The 20,737-nt window shown below is 38.8% G+C and overlaps 1 long non-coding RNA gene across 1 annotated transcript; it reads right to left on the reverse strand.

The window, feature by feature from the left end:
* Nucleotides 1-9,327: 9,327 nt before the first annotated feature.
* Nucleotides 9,328-18,367, reverse strand: LOC122802061. Its single transcript, XR_006364865.1, has 2 exons — nucleotides 18,311-18,367; nucleotides 9,328-9,398 (listed from the first exon to the last, which is right to left on the reverse strand). It is a non-coding gene; the product is annotated as an uncharacterized LOC122802061 (long non-coding RNA).
* Nucleotides 18,368-20,737: the final 2,370 nt, after the last annotated feature.

Raw genomic sequence — 20,737 nt, forward strand, 5'->3', positions numbered from 1 at the left:
AGCTGAATATCTGTTAGTGTTGACCTCAGTTTGTAGTGAAATGATTTGTCTAGAGGCTTATGTTTTCTTAGTGAGAGAAAGTTAACATAACTGGTTTAATCCATCCAGGGCATTCCTGCAACTGTTATTGTTAGGATAATTGGTCTGGTTTCTTTTTCTGTGCCTTAACTAGCCAGTGTTTTAAAATTGCAGACATACTGACTTACTGCTTGCTGTGCTGTGATATTTAGGAAAGATAAGAGTTTATTCTCAATTATCATCTGCACTTTTGATTTAATATCTCTGTAATCCAAACAACTGTTTTTACTATCATTTTTATTGTGTGATAAAGCTGAATATATTTTAGGGTTGCCATCAGTTTGTAGTGAAATCCTTTGTCTATAAGCCTTTCTGTTTTGTTAATGAGAGAAAGTGAACAGAACTGGTTTAATCTAGACAGGACATTCCTGCAACTCTTATTGTTTGGATAATTGGTCTGGTTTCTATTTGTCTGTCTTAAATAGCCAGTGTTTTAAATCAGATATAACTGTTGCTCAAGCTGTTGCAAAGACTGACTTACTGCCTGCTGTGATATTTAGAAAAGATACAAGATTTTTCTCAGTTATCGTCTGCACTTTTGATTTAAAATCTGTGTAATCAGTACAACTGTTTTTACTCACCTTTTTGTTGTGTGATAAAGCTGAATATCTGTTATTAGTGTTGACCTCAGTTTGTAGTGAAATCCTTTGTCAAGAGGCCTATCTGTTTTCTTAATGAGAGAAAGTGAACTGAACTGGTTTAATCTAGCCAGGGTATTCCTGCCACTGTTATTGTTTGGATAATTGGTCTGATTTCCATTTCTGTGCCTTAAATAGTGTTTTAAATGAGATAAACCTGTTGCTCAAGCTGTTACAGAGAGACTAACCTGCTGTGATATTTAGAAAAGATAAGAGTTTATTCTCAATTATTGTCTGCACTTTTGATTTAATATCTCTATAATCTGTAGAACTGTATTTTACTCTCCTTTTTGTTGTGTGATATAAAGATGAATATCTGTTAGTGTTGACCTCAGTTTGTAGTGAAATCTTTTATCTAGAGGCTTATCTGTTTACTTAGTGAAAGACAGTGAACAGAACTGGTTTAATCTAACCAGGGCATTCCTGCAACTCTTATTGTTTGGATAATTGGTCTTGTTTCTGTTTCTCTGCCTTAAATAGCCAGTGTTTTAAATCAGATATACCTGTTGCTCAAGCTGTTGCAGCTAGACTGACTTACTACCTGCTCTGATATTTAGAAAGGTGAGTTTATTCTCAGTTATCACCTGCACTTTTGATTTAATATCTCTGTAATCTGTGGAACTGTTTTTTACTTTCCTTTTTGTTGTGTGATAGAGCAGAATATCTTTTAGTGTTGACCTCGGTTTGTCATGAAATCCTTTGCCTAGAGCCCTATCTGTTTTCTTAGTGAGAGAAAGTGAACAGAACTGGTTTAATCCAGCCAGGACATTCCTGCAATGTTATTGTTTGGATAAGTGGTCTGGTTTCTGTTTCTGTGCCTTAAAAAGCCAGTGTTTTAAATCAGATATACCTGTTGCTCAAGCTGTTGCAGACAGACTGACTTTCTGCCTGCTGTGCTGTGATATTTAGAAAAGATAAGAGTTTATTCTAAATTGTCATCTGCACTTTTGATTTAATATCTCTGTAATCAGTACAACTGTTTTTTACTCACCTTTTTGTTGTGTGATAAAGCTGAATATCTGTGATTAGTGTTGACCTCAGTTTGTAGTGAAATCCTTTGTCTTGAGTTCTATCTGTTTTCTTAGTGAGAGAAGGTAAACAGAACTGGTTTAATCCAGCCAGGGCATTCTGGCAACTGTTATTGTTTGGATAATTGCTCTGGCTTGTGCTTCTGTGTCATAAATAGCCAGTGTTTTAAATCAGATATACCTGTTGCTCAAGCTATTGCAGAGAGACTGACTTAATGCCTCCTGTGACATTTAGAAAAGGTCAAAAGTAGCAACGGATTCACCAATAAGTGCCTCTCATCATTTACTCATCACAGCGAAATGTTAGCAGCTTACTAAAATAAAATTCCTCACTTCCTGGACTTCAGTTGAACAAAACAGTTTATTCACAGCCAAACAACACAAGTGAAGTGAACGAAAACAAGTAAAATCCAATCCAAATAATCGAAAAAAATGAAGGTTATTGTATTTTAAGAGGAAGGTATGGATTTGTATTAATTTATATTATGGAGAAAAAATGAATGAAATTTAATGATGCTGTTGCTTTAAGAGAACACATACACAAAAAATCAAATGTGTTGGCGCCAAAAATGTTATTTAAAGTGTCAGTTGAATGGTATTTGCAGTTCTGAGGAAGCCCAGTTTGTTGGGTGAAAGCGCTTAACTGTATTAAGTACAATTACTTCATTTTTTCGATTATTTGGATTGGATTTTACTTGTTTTCTTTCACTTCACTTGTGTTGTTTGGCTGTGAATAAGCTGTTTTGTTCAAGCGAAGTCCAGGAAGTGAGGAATTTTATTTTAGTAAGCTGCTAACATTTCGCTGTGACGAGTAAATGGTGAGAGGCACTTATTGGTGAATCCGTTGCTACTTTTGACCATTTGGTTAGTCCTTGGACTGAGCTGAATAGCTTTTTTTTCTGTTGGTATTTAGAAAAGATAAGTGTTTATTCTGAATTATCATCTGATCTGCAGTTCTGATTTAATATCTCTATAATATGTACAACTTTATTTTACTCTCCTTTTTGTTGTGTGATATAAAGCTGAATATATGTTAGTAATGACCTCAGTTTGTAGTGAAATCCTTTGTCTAGAGGCCTATCTGTTTTCTTAGGGAGAGAAAGTGAAGAGAACTGGTTTAATCTAGCCAGGGCATTCCTGCAACTCTTATTGTTTGGATAATTGGTCTGGTTTCTGTTTCTGTGCCTTAAATAGCCAGTGTTTTAAATCAGATATACCTGTTGCTCAAGCTGTTGCAGACAGACTGACTTACTGCCTGCTGTGCTGTGATATTTAAAAAAGATAATAGTTTATTCTGAGTTATCATCCGCTGTTTTGATTTAATATCTATGAAATCTGTACAACTGTTTTGTACTCTCCTTTTTGTTCATAGGTTCATGGGTAGGTACTAGGCTATCAGCCCAAGGGCCTACATAAGCCTAGCTAACAAGGTACCTTGGCTTACGCCACCCAAGAAGTTATTTTCCTGTGCCACTGTCGAACAGAGACACAGAAGTGATCCATGGGGTGTATTTCCTATTTCCCATCCTCTCATCAAGATTTTTCTTGAAGAGTGCCAATGAAGAACTTTGCTTGACATAGATGGGTAGCTCTTTCCAGAGTATGGAAAGTCTCTGGTACAGGAATCTATCCCTCCAGCACGTCCTGTTTTTTGTAGTGACAAGGTGTAGGTCCCTAGAGCGTGTAGCTCGGAGGGATTGGGATTTCTTTAGGTGTAGCATGTCCAACAGCTCTGGGTTTGACATAGCTTTATATGTTAGGCAAAGATCACCTCGGAGTAGGCGATATGCTATGGAGTAAAGCTTGAGTTATTTGAGGTGGTCAGTGTAGGACATTTGTTTGAGGCCAGTAATCCTCTTTGTGAGGTACTTCTTTGGCCTTTCCAGCTGCTGCAGATTTCTTGTTAGGTATATTCCAAATGGGGTGTTGTACTCTATAATGGGTCTAATGAGTGTTGAGTAGAGGGGAACAATTACCTCTTTTTTCCTGGATGAGAACCCTTTTATGATGAGGTGTGCCACATAGAAGGACTTCCTGACTACTGTGGCGATGTGACTATCAAAGGAGAAACTGCTGTCCACCTGGGTCCCAAGGTCTCTTATCACACATTCGGTGTTAAGTAGATTGCTGCCTATGTGGTAGTTTATGGGTACAGAGTTTTTACAAAAGGGGATGTCACTGCACTTTTTGGCATTGAGCTTGAGGCTATGGCTCTGACACCAGGCATCTGTCTCTACGAGGCCCTTCTGTAGGATGTCCACATCATTTGGGGACTTGTCTATGGCTCCTAGTTTGCAGTCATATGTGAACTTTGTTAGCCAAAGGCCTTCTGTGTTAGCCTGTACTTCAGAGAAGTAGATACCAAACAGGAGAGGTCGCAGGATGGAACCCTGTGGTACTCCACTTGTCACTGCTTGAGGTCAGATTTAGAGTCTGCAACTTTTACAGTGTGGGTTCTGTCAGTGAGCCATTTGGCAACCCATCTTGTGATGTAGGGATTTATACCTAGTTTAGTGAGTTTAGCTATAATTCCAGAATGGGGGATGGTGTCGAAAGCCTTGGCGAGGTCAAGATAGGCTGTGTTAACCACCTTACCCTCATCTACAGCTTTGTTGACTGCCTCAAAGAAGTTGATCAGGTTCCGGAGGCATGATCTGCCTTTCACAAACCCGAACTGGGTGGGATCCAGAGTTTGTAGGTTACCAATGTCTTTGTTTATGAGTTCCATGGCCTTGCAGTCCAGGCTCATCAGGCTAATAGGTCGATAGTTCCCAGGATCAGTGGTGGCTCCCCCTTTGTGGAATGGGATAACTGTTGCTGTGCGCCATTCAGTGGGCACAAAGCCTGATGCAAGGCTATTATTGAACATGCTGCTTAAGTGGGGAGCCAGTTTGTTCTGAAGTTCATGTAAATGCAGCCTGGGATGTTGTCCGGTCCCACAGATGCTGTGTTTGTGGCTTTAGAGAGTGCAGCCTTTGCCTACGTATTTGTGATTACAGGGGCTCTGCATTCTTCCTGTATAGATATGGGCCCTGTAGGGGGTGAGAGGGGGGTAAAGTTAGCACTGAACCTATCTGCCAGGATGTTGGAAATATCAGTTGGCTCTGTAATTTTCTTGCCTATGTGCTGTAACTCAGAGCAGATTTGGGTGTTGCCATCAAGATTCTTGACATAGCTATAGAATGCTTTGTGGTTGTCCTTGGAATTAGTGGCAATTTTGTTTTTGTAGCTAGATTTGGAGGATCTTATAAGGGATCTCAGCTTCTTAGTGAGGCTTACCTGGGAGCTCCTCCACTCATGGGATTTTACTCTCTTTTACAACAGTTTCTTCCTTCTGTTGTACAGTTTGTTTATGGCAGGGGACCACCAGATTGGCTTCCTTTTTTTAGAGGATAGCATCTTGGCTCTGTTTGGGATAGCACAATCCATGCACTCATGTAAGTGCATTTGTGTAGGATTCAGCAGTTGTAACTGTATTGTCCATCTTCATGGGTGCCATGAAGTTCGCCACTTCTGTCTTAAGAAGCATGAAGTTGGCTTTGGAGAAATTTTTTTACTGTGGTTTCCTTAATGGGGGGTGGGGGCGGAATGTGGATATCAAGGGTGATTAGCTTATGGTCGGATCGGACCAACGAGGAGTTGACTTCAGGTGTGGAACACCGGTCACTCATGTTGGTAATTACTAGGTCTAGGATATTGTTGCCCCTGGTGGGGGTGTGGATAAGTTGATCCATGGCATTGGAGTTTATAAATTCCAGAAAGCGTTGAACTAAGGAGTTGGTACACAAGTAGTTTTCCCAGTTAAAGGTGGGGTAGTTGAAGTCGCCCATTATTAGGGTGTTTGGTTGAACCCTAATATTTTCCAGTATATCAAGAAAAGAGGAGTGGGAATCCTGGGACCTGGTGGGGGATCTGTGGCAAGCTACAATTTGGATTGCAGTTTTGCCCAGAGTTAGTTGCACTTGGATAACCTCGGATGCATTATGCTAAGCAACTAGCCTGGAGGCGTGGATAGCCTTAATGAATATGGACACACCTCTGCCTTTGGTGTTTCAGTCCAGGTTACATGGCCGAAATGTATGGTATGAGTTATAGCCTTTTAGTGCAGTGGTGCTCTCCGGAGACTTGAACCAGGTTTCAGTCACTGCACAGATATCGATGCTGTCCATTTTAAGGAGTGCCTTGAGTTAGTGCATTTTGAGATTTAGACTTCTAGCATTGAGTAGCATTACCCTCAGTTTTTGCTTCCCTGTTCCTGTTATGGTGGTGAATTTGTTATTTGAACCTTGCATAAAAAAGGCACTAGGGGCAGCAAGAGCCTTAGCCACTATCCGGAATCCCAGGCGCAGCAGGTGCAGGCCATCTGTGATAAAGCATCGTGGTCTGTTGACCATGTCATCCCAAGCAGACAGATACTGGATCCCCTTAGAATGACACCAGAAGCTTAGCCAATTGTTGAAGTCAATCATTTTGTCATTGTACTGTGGTATCATTCTGTTGTGTGATAGAGCTGAATATCTCTTAATGTTGCCTTCTGTAGTGAAATCCTTTGTCTATAGGCCTATCTGTTTTGTTAGTCAGAGAAAGAGAAAAGAACTGGTTTAATCTAGAGAGGGCATTCCTGCAACTCTTATTTTTTGCATAATCGGTCTGGTTTCTGTTTCTTTGCCTTAAATAGCCAGTGTTTTTAGTCAGATATGCCTGTTGCTCAAGCTGTTGCAGAGAGACTGACTTACTGCCTGCTGTGATATTTAGAAAAGATAAGAGTTTATTCCCAGTTATCATCTGCACATTTGATTTAATATCTCTGTAATCAGTACAACTGTTTTTACTCACCTTTTTTGTGATAAAGCTGAATATCTATTATTAGTGTTGACCTCAGTTTGTTGTAAAATTCTTTGTCTAGAGGCCTGTCTGTTTCCTTAGTGAGAGAAAGTGAAAATAACTGGTTTAATCTAGCCAGGGCATTCCTGCCACTGTTATTGTTTGGATAATTGGTCTGATTTCCATTTCTGTGCCTTAAATAGTCAGTGTTGTAAATCAGATAAACCTGTTGCTCAAGGTGTTACAGAGAGACTGACTTACTGCCTGCTGTGATATTTAGAAAAGATAAGGGTTTATTCTCAGTTATTGTCTGCACTTTTGATTTAATATCTCTGTAATCTGTACAACTGTTTTTACTCTCCTTTTTGTTGTGTGATAGAGCTGAATATCTATGAGTTTTGACCTCAGTTTGTGGTGAAATTGTTTTTCTAGAGGCCTATTTGTTTTCTTATTGAGAGAAAGTGAACAGAACTGGTTTAATCCAGCCAAGGCATTCCTGCAACTGTTATTGTTTGGATAATTGGTCTGGTAAGTTTTTCTGTGCCTTAAATAGCCATTTTTTAAATAAGTTATACCTGTTGTTCAAGCTTTTGTAGAGAGACTGACTTACTCCCTCCTGTGATATTTAGAAAAGATGAGTTTATTCTCAATGATCATCTGCACTTTTGATTTAATATCTGTGAAATCTGCACAACTATTTTTTACTCACTTTTTTATTGTCGGATAGAGCTGACTATCTCTTAGTGTTGACCTCACTTTTTAGTGAAATCCTTTGTCTAGAGGCCTATCTGTTTTCTTACTGATAGAGAGTGAACAGAACTGGGTTAATCCAGCCAATGCATTCCTGCAAGTGTTATTGTTTGGATAATTGGTCTGGCTTCTGTTTCTGTGTCTTGAATAGCCAGTGCTTTAACTCAGATATACCTGTTGCTCAAGCTGTTGCAGAGATACTGACTTACTGCCTGCTGTGATATTTAGAAAGGATAAGAGTTTATTCTCAATTATTGTCTGCACTTTTGATTTAATGTCTCTGTAATCTGTACAACTGTTTTTTACTGTCCTTTTTGTTGTGTGATAGAGCTGAATATCTGTTAGTGTTGACCTCAGTTTGTGGTGAAATCTTTTGTCTAGAGGCCTATCTGTTTTCTTAGTGAGAGAAAGTGAACAGAACTGGTTTAATCTAGCCAGGGCAGACCTGCAACTGTTATTTTTTGGATAATTTGTCTTGTTTCTCTTTCTGTGCCTTAAATAGCCAGTGTTTTAAGTCAGATATACCTGTTACTCAAGCTGTTGCAGAGAGACTGACTTACTGCCTGCTGTGATATTCAGAAATGATTCATAGGTTCATAGGTTGGTACTAGGCTATCAGCCCTAGGGCCTATCCAAGCCTAGCCATAACAATTCCCTGGCTATTTCTTCCCACACTATTTACTTCCCTGGACCCCTGTCTAGCAGGGTGACTGACGTGATCCCCAGGGTGAATTTCCTTTCTCCCATCCAATGGTCAAGGTTCCTTTTGAAGAGGACCAAAGAGGCACTCTGCTTGACATGTATGAGCAATCTATTCCAGAGTCTGGGGAGTCTCTGGGTCAGGAACCTATCCCTCCAGCATGTTTTGTTTATTGTGATGACAAGGTTTAGATCCTTGGAGCGTATGGCGCTGAGGGTTTGGGATTTCTTTAAGTGTAGCATGTCCAACAGCTCTGGGTTTGACATGCCTTGTATGTTAAGCAGAGATCACCTCTAAGTAGACGATATGCGACAGAGTATAGCTGGAGTTTTTTAAGGTGGTTAGTGTAGGGCATCTGCTTTAGGCCTGTGATTCTTTTAGTGAGGTATTTCTGTGGCCTTTTCTGTTGTTGCAGATGTCTTGAGAGGTACATACCAAACAGGGCGTTGTATTTTATAATGGGTCTAATGAGGGATGAGTACAATGGGACAATGACCTCCTTATTTCTGGATGAAAAGCCCTTAGTGATGAGGTGTGCCACATAGAAGGATTTTCTGACTGTTGTGGCGATGTGGTTATAGAAGGTGAGACCACTGTCCACCTGTGTCCCTAAGTCTCTTATCACTCTTTCGGTGTTTAGTGTACTGCCACCTATATGGTAATTCATGGGTACATGTTTTTTTCCCAAATGTGATAACTATACATTTCTTGACATTCAGCTTGAGCCCATGGCTCTGGCCCAAGCATCTGTTTTTGTAAGGCCCTTTTGTAGAGTATCCACATCATTTGAGGATTTAATAATGGCTCCCAGTTTGCAGTCATCTGCAAACTTTGTTAGCCAGAGTCCCTTAGTGTTAGCCTGTACTTCATGGAAATAGATGCCAAACAAGAGCGTTCCCAGGACTGAACCCTGAGGTACTCCACTTGTCACTTGTCTGGAGCTGGATTTGGAGTTGGTTACTTTTACAGTGTGGGTTCTATCAGTAAGCCAGTTAGCAACCCATTGGATGACGTAGGGATTAATGCCCAGCTTAGTGAGTTTATCTATGATTCCAGAGTGGGAGATGGTGTCAAAGGCCTTGGCAAGGTCTACATAGGCTGTGTAGACCACCTTACCCTTGTCCATGGCTCTGGAGACTGATTCAAAGAAGTCAATCAGGTTCAAGAGACAAGATCAGCCCTTCACGAACCCAAACTGGGTGGGGTCCAGTGTTTGAAGGTTGCCAATGTCTTTGTTTATAAATTCCATGATAATATGCTCCATGGCCTTGCAGATAAGACTCGTCAGACTGATGGGATGTTAGTTTCCGGGATCCAAGGTGGATCCCCCCTTGTGGAGTGGGATAACTGTAGCTCTGCGCCACTCGGTGGGCACGAAACCTGAGAAATGAACATAACTGGTTTAATCTAGCCATGGCATTCCTGCACCTGTTATTGTTCGGATAATTGGTCTGATTTCTGTTTCTCTGCCTTAAATAGCCAGTGTTTTAAATCAGATATACCTGTTGCTCAAGCTGTTGCAGAGAGACTGACTTACTGCCTGCTGTGATATTTAGAAAAGGTAATAGGTTATTCTCAATTATCTTCTTCACTTTATTTTTAATATCTCTGTAGTCTGTACAACTGTTTTTTTACTCTCCTTTTGTTGTGTGATAGAACTGAATATCTGTTAGTGTTGACCTCAGTTTGTAGTGAAATCCTTTGTCTAGAGGCCTATCTGTTTTCTTAGTGAGAGAAAGTGAACAGAACTGGTTTAATCCAGCCAGGACATTCCTGCAATGTTATTGTTTGGATAAGTGGTCTGGTTTCTGTTTCTGTGCCTTAAAAAGCCAGTGTTTTAAATCAGATATACCTGTTGCTCAAGCTTTTGCAGACAGACAGACTTTCTGCCTGCTGTGCTGTGATATTTAGAAAAGATAAGAGTTTATTCTAAATTGTCATCTGCACTTTTGATTTAATATCTCTGTAATCAGTACAACTGTTTTTTGCTCACCTTTATGTTGTGTGATAAAGCTGAATATCTGTTATTAGTGTTGACCTCAGTTTGTTGTGAAATCCTTTGTCTAGAGGCCTATCTGTTTTCCTAGTGCGAGAAAGTGAACAGAACTGGTTTAATATAGCCAGGGCATTCCTGCCACTGTTATTGTTTGTATAATTGTTCTGATTTCTGTTTATGTGCCTTGAATAGTCAATGTTTTAAATCACTGTAGATGAAATGCTACCAGCCAGGTAAACGCTCCTTACCAAGTTGCATAAATAAATATTAGTCAAAAAGAAAACAAGTAGGAGCGAAGCAAATATATCAACGAATTTGCCAAACAATGAATGATCCAGGGATATCCAGTAATGTTCTCAACAAATCACGAAGTAGATGTATAAAAAAGCAAAACTTTATTCCATGAGATAAGCGCTTTCGCTGTAATCAGCTTCCTCAGATCTCTTAACAAATTCTGACTTAAAATGTTCAAAATATATAAGCATATCAATTAAGCAATTAGTAAAATAATAAAATGGGAGACTATTTTAAAAGGGAAATGTTGAAACTACTAAATACATATAAATAATCCACATAGTACTTAAGGCAAACAGCTTAAATCTAATATATAAAAAATATGTAGAAATATATATTCAGATGTTGTAAACAACATTGTGCACTTTAAGTCCATATATATAGCACATCTTCCAATATTATACCTTTTAAAAATAATGTATATATATATATATATATATATATATATATATATATATATATATATATAAAACATATAAAACATCTAAAAACCACACATAAAGAATTTGACATATGTGCAAGAACTGCAAAGAACCATACATATATGAAAAAGATCCATGAGGCAAACAGCTTAAATCTAATATATGAAAATATGTAAGAGTAAGTACTCAGATGTTGCAGACACATTGTGCACTCTAAGTCCATATATATATAACACATCTTCCAATATTGTAACTATTAAAGAAAAATGTATGAATATATAAACATATGAAACATCTAAAAACCATACATAAAAAGTTTGACATATGTGCAAAAAGTGTAAAAGCCATACATATATATAAAAAACTAATATATGCATACATACAAATATATGCTAAGTTGATAGACATAGATGAATATGAAAAGATGGATATATATATATAAATATATAAAAGCAAAGCTGGATATATATATAGATAGATGAGGTATATGTATGTGTATGTTAGGCATAGGCCATGGAAATATTAAGAAACGCATTCACTCATATGTAATATTGAGTGTGCATTCCAAATAGTAATTCATCTGATGTTTCTACGTCCCCTAAGCCTAGGTTTTATTGAGGCTCTCTCATTTAAACCATACCCACTATCAGCTCTGAGGAGAACAATCCGGTCACTCTCCTTATTTTCAGTGTATGTCCTTATGTCACCCCCTCTCTTGTTCGGAAATATGACCTCTAGAACCCTGAAAAGAAACTTATGTGTATACCCAAAGAGACTGACATGTTTAGCCAAAGCGTTGTATAATGATCCTTTCTTGATGTGGTAGATGTGCTCCCTTACTCTGTCTCTAAGTGGGCGGTTTGTTTTGCCCACATAGAAACAGGAACAAATCTGACAAACAGCAAGGTATACTACATGGCACATCATGCAGTTTGCAATGACGTTCGTCCTAATAGTTATCTGTGAATCTGGATGTATAAAATCATCATTAGTGTCAATAAATGAACAAAAATTACAATGTTCACAGGGCTCAGTGTGTCCTGTCATCTTATCCTTCTTTCCCTGCCTTGGGTAACATAACATCCTCTTTAGGTTATTCTTATTCCTGTATTGAAATCTGGGAATATCTCCCACTATGTTCTTCAGGTCATCATCCACCTGAAAGATGGACCAATACCTGCTAATAATTTCTCTAACTTCTAGATAATCTGAAGTGAAAGTGGTTAAAAACTTAGTGGTGGGATGTTGAATCATATGCCTGTTAATGTTTCCCAGGACGTCTGAAGGTCCAAAGTATGGTGTGGCTACCGTATGTCATAGATCATGCGTTTGTTCTAAAGAGTGAGTAACTTCATTAATATTGTACCCTCTGTGTAACAGCCTATTTTTTAAATCATCTAATTCAACCAAAAATCCTCCATCTGTCGGATTTAACCTGGAGGCTCTAATAGCCTGCCCCTTCATAATATTCTTAAAAACAAAAGGTGGATGCATACTTGATCTCATTAATAATGAATTACAATAACAAGCTTTCCTAAAAACTCCAGTATTAATAAGACCATTAGACAGTTTCTCAATGTAAAGGTCTAAGAACGCTATCTTATCTGATGAGTAGTTCATGGTGAATTTAAGATAGCTAGTTAAATTGTTCATGATATTTGACATCAAATTGAGCTGTTCAATGGTCCCTTTCCAAAGAACAAAAACGTTGTCAACGAAACGACGATAGAAAACAACGTGTTCCCTAAATAAAGCCTCTCGGAATAAACTATGTTCCTCCCAATAGGCTAGGAACATATTGGCGTAGCTGTTGGCACACGGTGTGCCCATTGCTACGCCATCTAACTGTTTATAGATCTTATCATCAAAAATTAACAAATTATTTTCTAAGACCAACTCCAGGAAATGCACCAATAGGTCAATCTTAACAGTAGTGCAATCACTATGTTCACTCAGATATTCAAATATATAACTAAGTCCTATTGTATTGGGGATGACTGTAAACAGTGACTGTATGTCAAAAGTAGCAAATACATAATCTTCTAAAACATTGTGATGTTTAACACATTCGTATAATTCTATCAAAAACTGTTTAGAATCCTTCAATACAAATGCATTAGTATTAAGGATCGGTCTCAAGTTTTTCTCTATGTATACTGAAAGGTGTTCAGTGACCCATCCTCGACCAGAAACTATTGGTCTCATAGGTGGGCCCCGAGCATCCATGTGTATCTTCGCTAAGCCATGCATAATGGGGATGATAGGTGCTTTAATAGTAAGATATTCATACAAATCTTTATCAATCAATTGGCTCTTGTAAATGTCCAGGAGGGTGTCACTTATGTATCTAATAACATCCTGAGACACATCTACTGTAGTAGCTTGATAAGAGGAATCATTTAACATGATCCGCATGGAATTATAATAATGCAATACATCCATGACTACGACACGGCCACCTTTGTCTGCTGGTCTAATAATAATGGTAGAATCATCCTGTAACTTTTTGAGACTCAATCTCTCCTTACAAGTAAGGTTATCTTTCTTCATGAATCTATTGTTAGAATTTCCATTATAGTATCTATATAATTCTTCCTCCGTCAAACGTAAAAACGTTTCTACTAACGGATGATGTGTAGGTACATATTCACTTAAGTTTTTAAAAATAAAGCCTCTATCTTGTGAAGCCCCAATACTAGAATCTTTATATAGAAATTTGAGCATAATATTTCTACAAAATAGTTTCAAATCTACTATCATTTTTGTCAATGTACTACGGCTTTTGGGAATAAAATTCAACCCCTTGCTTAATAGCCTCATATCATCTTCTGTTAAAATTACACTAGATAAATTAAAAACTAACGCTTGTCCTTGCTGTTCCACATCTTTTTCAGGGTTTGGTTCGGTAAGAATTCCCCTGAAAACTTCCTCTTTTGCCGGCCACGGCTCATGGAATGTGTCCGTCTTGGACCCTTTTCTAGACGAACTGGTAAGGGAAAAGAAACATGCGAGTTCACATCTAAACATGAATCTACTAAATTACTCAGTGCTTTTGGTCTAACTACTGGTTCAGCCTCAGGCTCTCTACATATGGGTTTATCTTTGACTATTTGTACTGTGGGAAACAAATTAGTTTCTGAGTGCATACTGGGATGTATTAGATGAATTACATCTACTGAATCATTTATGTTATTTGTCATTCCATCAGGTTCTATAGCCTCTCCATTTAATGTCACATTCACAACTTCAGTTCTAGATATTGTCCCTTTCAATGTGCTTGTCTGCTCAGTGTTAACTTTATCTACAAAACATTTCGACTGTGTCCTGTTTGCCATAACATCGTTCACATTCATATTGGTATCATTCACTAATAGTGCTTGAGTCTCACTATAAACAACATTCCTATCCCCTGCATGGCCATGTTGTGTTAACTGTGGTTTAACAGAGTTAATAGAATTAATAGAGGGTACATTCCGACTCCTATCACCATTAGTAAAATCAGAATTCACATTATTATTAATACTAGTATGTCCATACCTGGGCCATGCAAAGACATGGCCCATTTTAAAATCGTTTAAGTCTCTAATAATTTTGTGTCTCTTCTGCTGTAACAGCTTGCGTTCAAGTGCAAGAACGCCATCCAACAAATTTTCAAAAAGCAGCTGTACAATGTCATCAGCAAATTCTTTAAACACTATGCACTGTTTTCTGTTGATATCTTCAGTCAAAATAGCTTCTTCCGGTTGGAAGAAGTCAATAAGTAATTTTAAGTACTTACGACTAACTTCCAGATTGATTTTCTGCCATGCTGCTAGCAAATCCGGGTAGTCGCGACCCTGGCTAGGCATATTAAAAACGTGAAGACCGCATGGAATTATCTTTTTGTCAAGGCAGAACTGTAGGTGCATCCATTGCACTTGAAGACGTTTTAACTTAAAAAAGCTCTTCTCCATTTCGTCCAAACATTTATGCAACCTCTCCATATCACCGGTCACAGCTGTGACATCATCAGTGGGTGCCAAACTCTCAAAATGCCAAGAGGCATTCATAGTACCATCAAGGTATTGCCAAAATCTTTTCCTAAGGGCATCATTCTGCTGGTGTTCACCTCGCGGAACATAATCGAGCTCAATGTTGGCCATGACAATATAAACAATCTGCTCCTGCTGGTGGCGATATATAGAACGATAAAAATAACACTGTAGATGAAACGCTACCAGCCAGGTAAACGCTCCTTACCAAGTTGCATAAATAAATATTAGTCAAAAAGAAAACAAGTAGGAGCGAAGCAAATATATCAATGAATTTGCCAAACTGTGATAGTACAATGAATAATCCAGGGATATCCAGTAATGTTCTCAACAAATCACGAAGTAGATGTATGAAAAAGCAAAACTTTATTCCATGAGATAAGCGCTTTCGTTGTAATCAGCTTCCTCAGATCTCTTAACAAATTCTGACTTAAAATGTTCAAAATATATAAGCATATCAATTAAGCAATTAGTAAAATAATAAAATGGGAGAGTATTTTAAAAGGGAAATGTTGAAACTACTAAATACATATAAATAATCCACATAGTACTTAAGGCAAACAGCTTAAATCTAATATATAAAAAATATGTAGAAATATATACTCAGATGTTGTAAACAACATTGTGCACTTTAAGTCCATATATATAGCACATCTTCCAATATTATACCTTTTAAAATTAATGTATATATATATATATATATATATATATATATATATATATATATATATATATAACATATAACATATAAAACATCTAAAAAACACACATAAAGAATTTGACATATGTGCAAGAACTGCAAAGAACCATACATATATGAAAAAGATCCATGAGGCAAACAGCTTAAATCTAATATATGAAAATATGTAAGAGTAAGTACTCAGATGTTGCAGACACATTGTGCACTCTAAGTCCATATATATATATATAACACATCTTCCAATATTGTAACTATTAAAGAAAAATGTATGAATATATAAACATATGAAACATCTAAAAACCATACATAAAAAGTTTGACATATGTGCAAAAAGTGTAAAAGCCATACATATATATAAAAAACTAATATATGCATACATACAAATATATGCTAAGTTGATAGACATAGATGAATATGAAAAGATGGATATATATATATAAATATATAAAAGCAAAGATGGATATATATATATATATATAGATAGATGAGGTCAGATATGAAATCAGATATTCCTGTTGCTCAAGCTGTTGCAGAGAGACTGACTTACTGCCTGCTGTGCTGTGATATTTAGAAAGGATAATAGTTTATTCTCAATTATCTTCTGCACTTCTGATTTAATAGCTCTGAAATATGTACAACTGTTTACTCTCCTTTTTGTTGTGTGATAGAGCTGAATATCTCTTAGTGTTGCCCTCAGTTTGTAGTGAAATCATTTGTCTATAGGCCTATCTGTTTTGTTAGTGAGAGAAAGTGAACAGAATTGGTTTAATCTAGACAGGGCATTCCTGCAACTCTTATTGTTTGTATAATTGGTCTGGTTTCTCTTTCCCTGCCTTAAATAGCCAGTGTTTTAAATCAGATATACCTGTTGCTCATGCTGTTGCAGAGGGACTGTCTTACTGCCTGCTGTGATATTTAGAAAATATACAAGTTTATTCTAAATTATTGCCTGCACTTTTGATTTAATATCTCTGTAATCAGTACAACTGTTTTTCTCACCTTTTTGTTGTGTAATAAAGCTGAATATCTGTTTTTAGTGTTGACTTCAGTTTATAGTGAAATCCGTTGTCTAGAGGCCTATCTGTTTTCTTAGTGAGAGAAAGTGAACAGAACTGTTCTAATCTAGCCAGGGCATTCCTGCTACTGTTATTGTTTGGATAATTGGTCTGATTTCCATTTCTGTGCCTTAAATAGCCAGTGTTTTAAATCAGATAAACCTGTTGCTCAAGCTGTTATATAGAGACTGACTTACTGCCTTCTGTGATATTTAGAAAAGATAAGAGTTTATTCTCAATTATTGTCTGCACTTTTGATATAATATCTCTGTAATCTGTACAACTGCTTTTTACTCTCCTTTTTGTTGTGTGGTAAAGGTTCATAGGTTGGTACTAGGCTATCAGCCCTAGGGCCTATACAAGCCTAGCCATAACAATTCCCTGGCTATTTCTTCCCACACTATTTACTTCCCTGGACCCCTGTCTAGCAGGGCAACTGACATGATCCCCGGGGTGAATTTCCTTTCTCCCATCCAATTGTCAAGGTTCCTTTTGAAGAGGACCAAAGAGGCACTCTGCTTGACATGTATGGGCAATCTATTCCAGAGTCTGGGGAGTCTCTGGGTCAGAAACCTATCCCTCCAGCATGTTTTGTTTATTGTGATGACAAGGTTTAGATTCCTGGAGCTTGTGGCTCTGAGGGATTGGGATTTCCTTAAGTGTAGCATGTCCAACAGCTCTAGGTTTGACATGGCCTTGTATGTTAAGCAAAGATCGCCTCTGAGTAGATGATATGCGACAGAGTATAGCTGGAGTTTTTTAAGGCGGTCAGCGTAGGGCATCTACTTTAGGCCTGTGATTCTTTTAGTGAGGTATTTCTGTGGCCTTTCCAGTTGTAGCAGATGTGTTGAGAGGTACATACCAAATGGGGCATTGTATTCTATAATGGGTCTAATGAGGGATGAGTACAGTGGGACAATGACCTCCTTTTTTCTGGATGAAAAGCCCTTAGTGATGAGGTGTGCCACATAGAAGGATTTCCTGACTGTTGTGGCGATGTGGTTATCGAAGGTGAGACCACTGTCCACCTGTGTCCCTAAGTCTCTTATCAAACTTTCAGTGTTTAGTGTACTGCCACCTATATGGTAATTCACAGATACATGTTTTTTCCCAAAGGGGGTAACTATACATTTCTTGGCATTGAGCTTGAACCCATGGCTCTGGCACCAAGCATCTGTTTCTGTAAGGCCCTTTTGTAGAGTATCCACATCATTTGGGGATTCATTAATGGCTGCCAGTTTGCAGTCATCTGCAAACTTTGTTATCCAGAGTCCCTTAGTGTTGGCCTGTACTTCAGAGAAGTAGATGCCAAACAAGAGTGGTCCCAGGACTGAACCCTGAGGTCACTTGTCTGGAGCTGGATTTGGAGTCGGCTACTTTTACAGTGTGGGTTCTATCAGTAAGCCAGTTAGCAACCCATTGGGTGATGTAGGGATTAATGCCCAGCTTAGTAAGTTTATGTATGATTCCAGAGTGGGGGATGGTGTCAAAGGCCTTGGCAAGGTCTAGATAGGCTGTGTGGACCACCTTACCCTTGTCCATGGCTCTGGAGACTGATTCGAAGAAGTCAATCAAGTTCAGGAGACAAGATCGGCCCTTCACGAACCCAAACTGGGTGGGGTCCAGTGTTTGAAGGTTGCCAATGTCTTTGTTTATAAGTTCCATGATAATACACTCCATGGCCTTGCAGATAAGGCTTGTCAGACTGATGGGATGGTAGTTTCCAGGATCCAAGGTGGATCCCCTTGTGGAGTGGGATAACTGTAGCTGTGCACCACTCAGTGGGCACGAAACCTGAGGTGAGGCTATGATTAAACATGACACTTAGGTGAGGTGCCAGTTCATATTGTAGTTCATGTAGTACACAGCCTGGGATGTCATCTGGTCCCATGGATGCTGTATTCTTAGCTTTGGAGAGTGCATTTTTTACCTGTGTGACGAGTATTACAGGAATTTGGCACCCTTCCGGTATTGAGATGGGCCATTTAGGGGTGAGAGGGGTGAAGTTGGCACTGAATCGATCTGCCAGGATATTGGCAATATCCTTGGGATCAGTATATTTAATGCCATTCTGTTTTAGCTCAGAGCAGATCTGAGCATTGCCATTTAGATTCTTGACATAGTTATAGAATGCCTTGTTGTTGTCTTTGGAATCTTTGGCAATTTTATTTTCGTAACTAGCTTTGGAGGATTTTATGAGGGATCTCAGTTTCTTACTGAGGCTGGTAAGGAAGTTTTTTGCATCCTGAGATTTTCCTCTTTTCTGCAACAGTTTCTTTCTTTTGTTGTAAAGTTTGTTTATGGCAATGAGTTTTGACCTCAGTTTGTGGTGAAATCCTTTGTCTAGAGGCCTATCTGTTTTGTTAGTGAGAGAAAGTCAACTGAACTGGGTTAATCCAGCCAAGGCATTCCTGCAACTGTTATTGTTTGGATAATTGGTTTGGTTAGTGTTTCTGTGCTTTCAATAGCCAGTGTTTTACATCAGATATACCTGTTGCTCAAGCTTTTGTAGAGAGACTGACTTACTCCCTCATGTGATATTTAGAAAAATTGAGTTTATTCTCAATGATTGTCTGCACTTTTGATTTAATATCTCTGTAATCAGTACAACTGTTTTTTATTCACTTTTATGTTGTGTGATAAAGCTGAATATCTGTTATTAGTGTTGACCTCAGTTTGTAGTGAAATCCTTTGTCTAGAGGCCTATCTGTTTTCTTAGTGAGAGAAAGTGAATTGAACTGGTCTAATCTAGCCAGGGCATTCCTGCCACTGTTATTGTTTGGATAATTGGTCTGGCTTATAGGTTCATAGGTTCATACTAGGCTATCTGCCCTAGGGCATTTATAAGCCTAGCCAGAGTGTGTTTGTCTTTCGCCACCCATTTTAAATTAATTTTGCTATGCCCTTTTTCGAGGTTAGTATACTGTGCCTCTGTCTAACAGTGACACAGAAGTGATACCCGGGGTAAACCTACGATCTCCCATCCACTCATCAAGATTCCTCTTGAAGAGAGTCAATGAGGGACTCTGCCTAACCTGGACTGGGATTTTATTCCAGAGTGAAGGGAGTCTCTGGGTTATGAATCTGTCCCTCCAGCATGTCCTATTTATTTCAGTGCTGAGGTTCAAGTCTCTCGAGCGTAGCTCGATGGGATTTGATTTTCTGAGGTGCAGCATGTCCATTAATTCTGGGTTGGACATGGCTTTATACATCAGGCACAGATCGCCTCTGAGCAGGCGGTATGCCATTGAGTAGAGCTGGAGTTTCTTTAACCGGGCAGCATATGGCATCTGTTTGAGCCCTTTGATCCTCTTGGTGAGGTACTTTTGGGGTCTTTCCAGTTGCTGCAGGTGTCTGGTAAGGTACATCCCAAAAGGGGCATTGTACTCAATTATGGGCCTGATGAGGGATAAGTAAAGAGGCACAATGACCTCCCCTGATCTAGATGTGAATCCCTTCATGATTAGGTGGGCTAAATAAAATGTTTTTCTAACCACTTTGGCCACGTGGTTGTCAAATGAGAGATTGCTATCAACTTGGGTCCCCAGGTCCCTAATTACTTCTTCTGTACTTAATGGATTACCACCTATGTGGTAATTTGTGGGCACTTTGTTTTTGCTAAAGGGGATGACTATACACTTTTTGGCATTTAGCTTGAGGCCATGTCTCTGGCACCAGTTGTCTGTTTCTATGAGGCCCTTTTGGAGGATGCTTGTGTCAGCTGGAGAGTCGATTATGGTGCCCAGTTTGCAGTCATCTGCGAACTTGGTCAGCCACAGTCCTTCCATGTTGGCCTGTACCTCCGAGAAATATATACCGAACAAGAGAGGTCCCAGGACTGAGCCTTGTGGGACGCCACTTGTAACTGGTTTGGAGTCTGACATGGCTCCAGCAATTCTAACCATGTGGGTTCTGTCCTTGAGCCAGTTTGCAACCCATCTAGTGACATAGGGGTTTACATTTAAGCTGGTGAGCTTATCTATAATGCCCGAGTGGGGTATTGTATCAAAGGCTTTTGCGAGGTCCAGGTAGGCTGTGTGGACCACCTTCCCCTCGTCAATGGCCTTGGTGACTGTTTCAAAGAAATCTACCAGGTTTAAGAGGCAGGATCTGCCATTAAAGCTGAACTGGGTAGGATCCAGTGTCTGTAGGTCCCCAATTTCTTTATTTATAAGGTCCATGATGATCCTTTCCATAGCTTTGCAGATCAAGCTAGTCAGG

This window comes from Protopterus annectens, chromosome 5.part0 (assembly GCF_019279795.1).
Source record: "Protopterus annectens isolate FY-2018-M chromosome 5.part0, PAN1.0, whole genome shotgun sequence".
Taxonomy (NCBI): Eukaryota; Metazoa; Chordata; order Ceratodontiformes; family Protopteridae; genus Protopterus; species Protopterus annectens.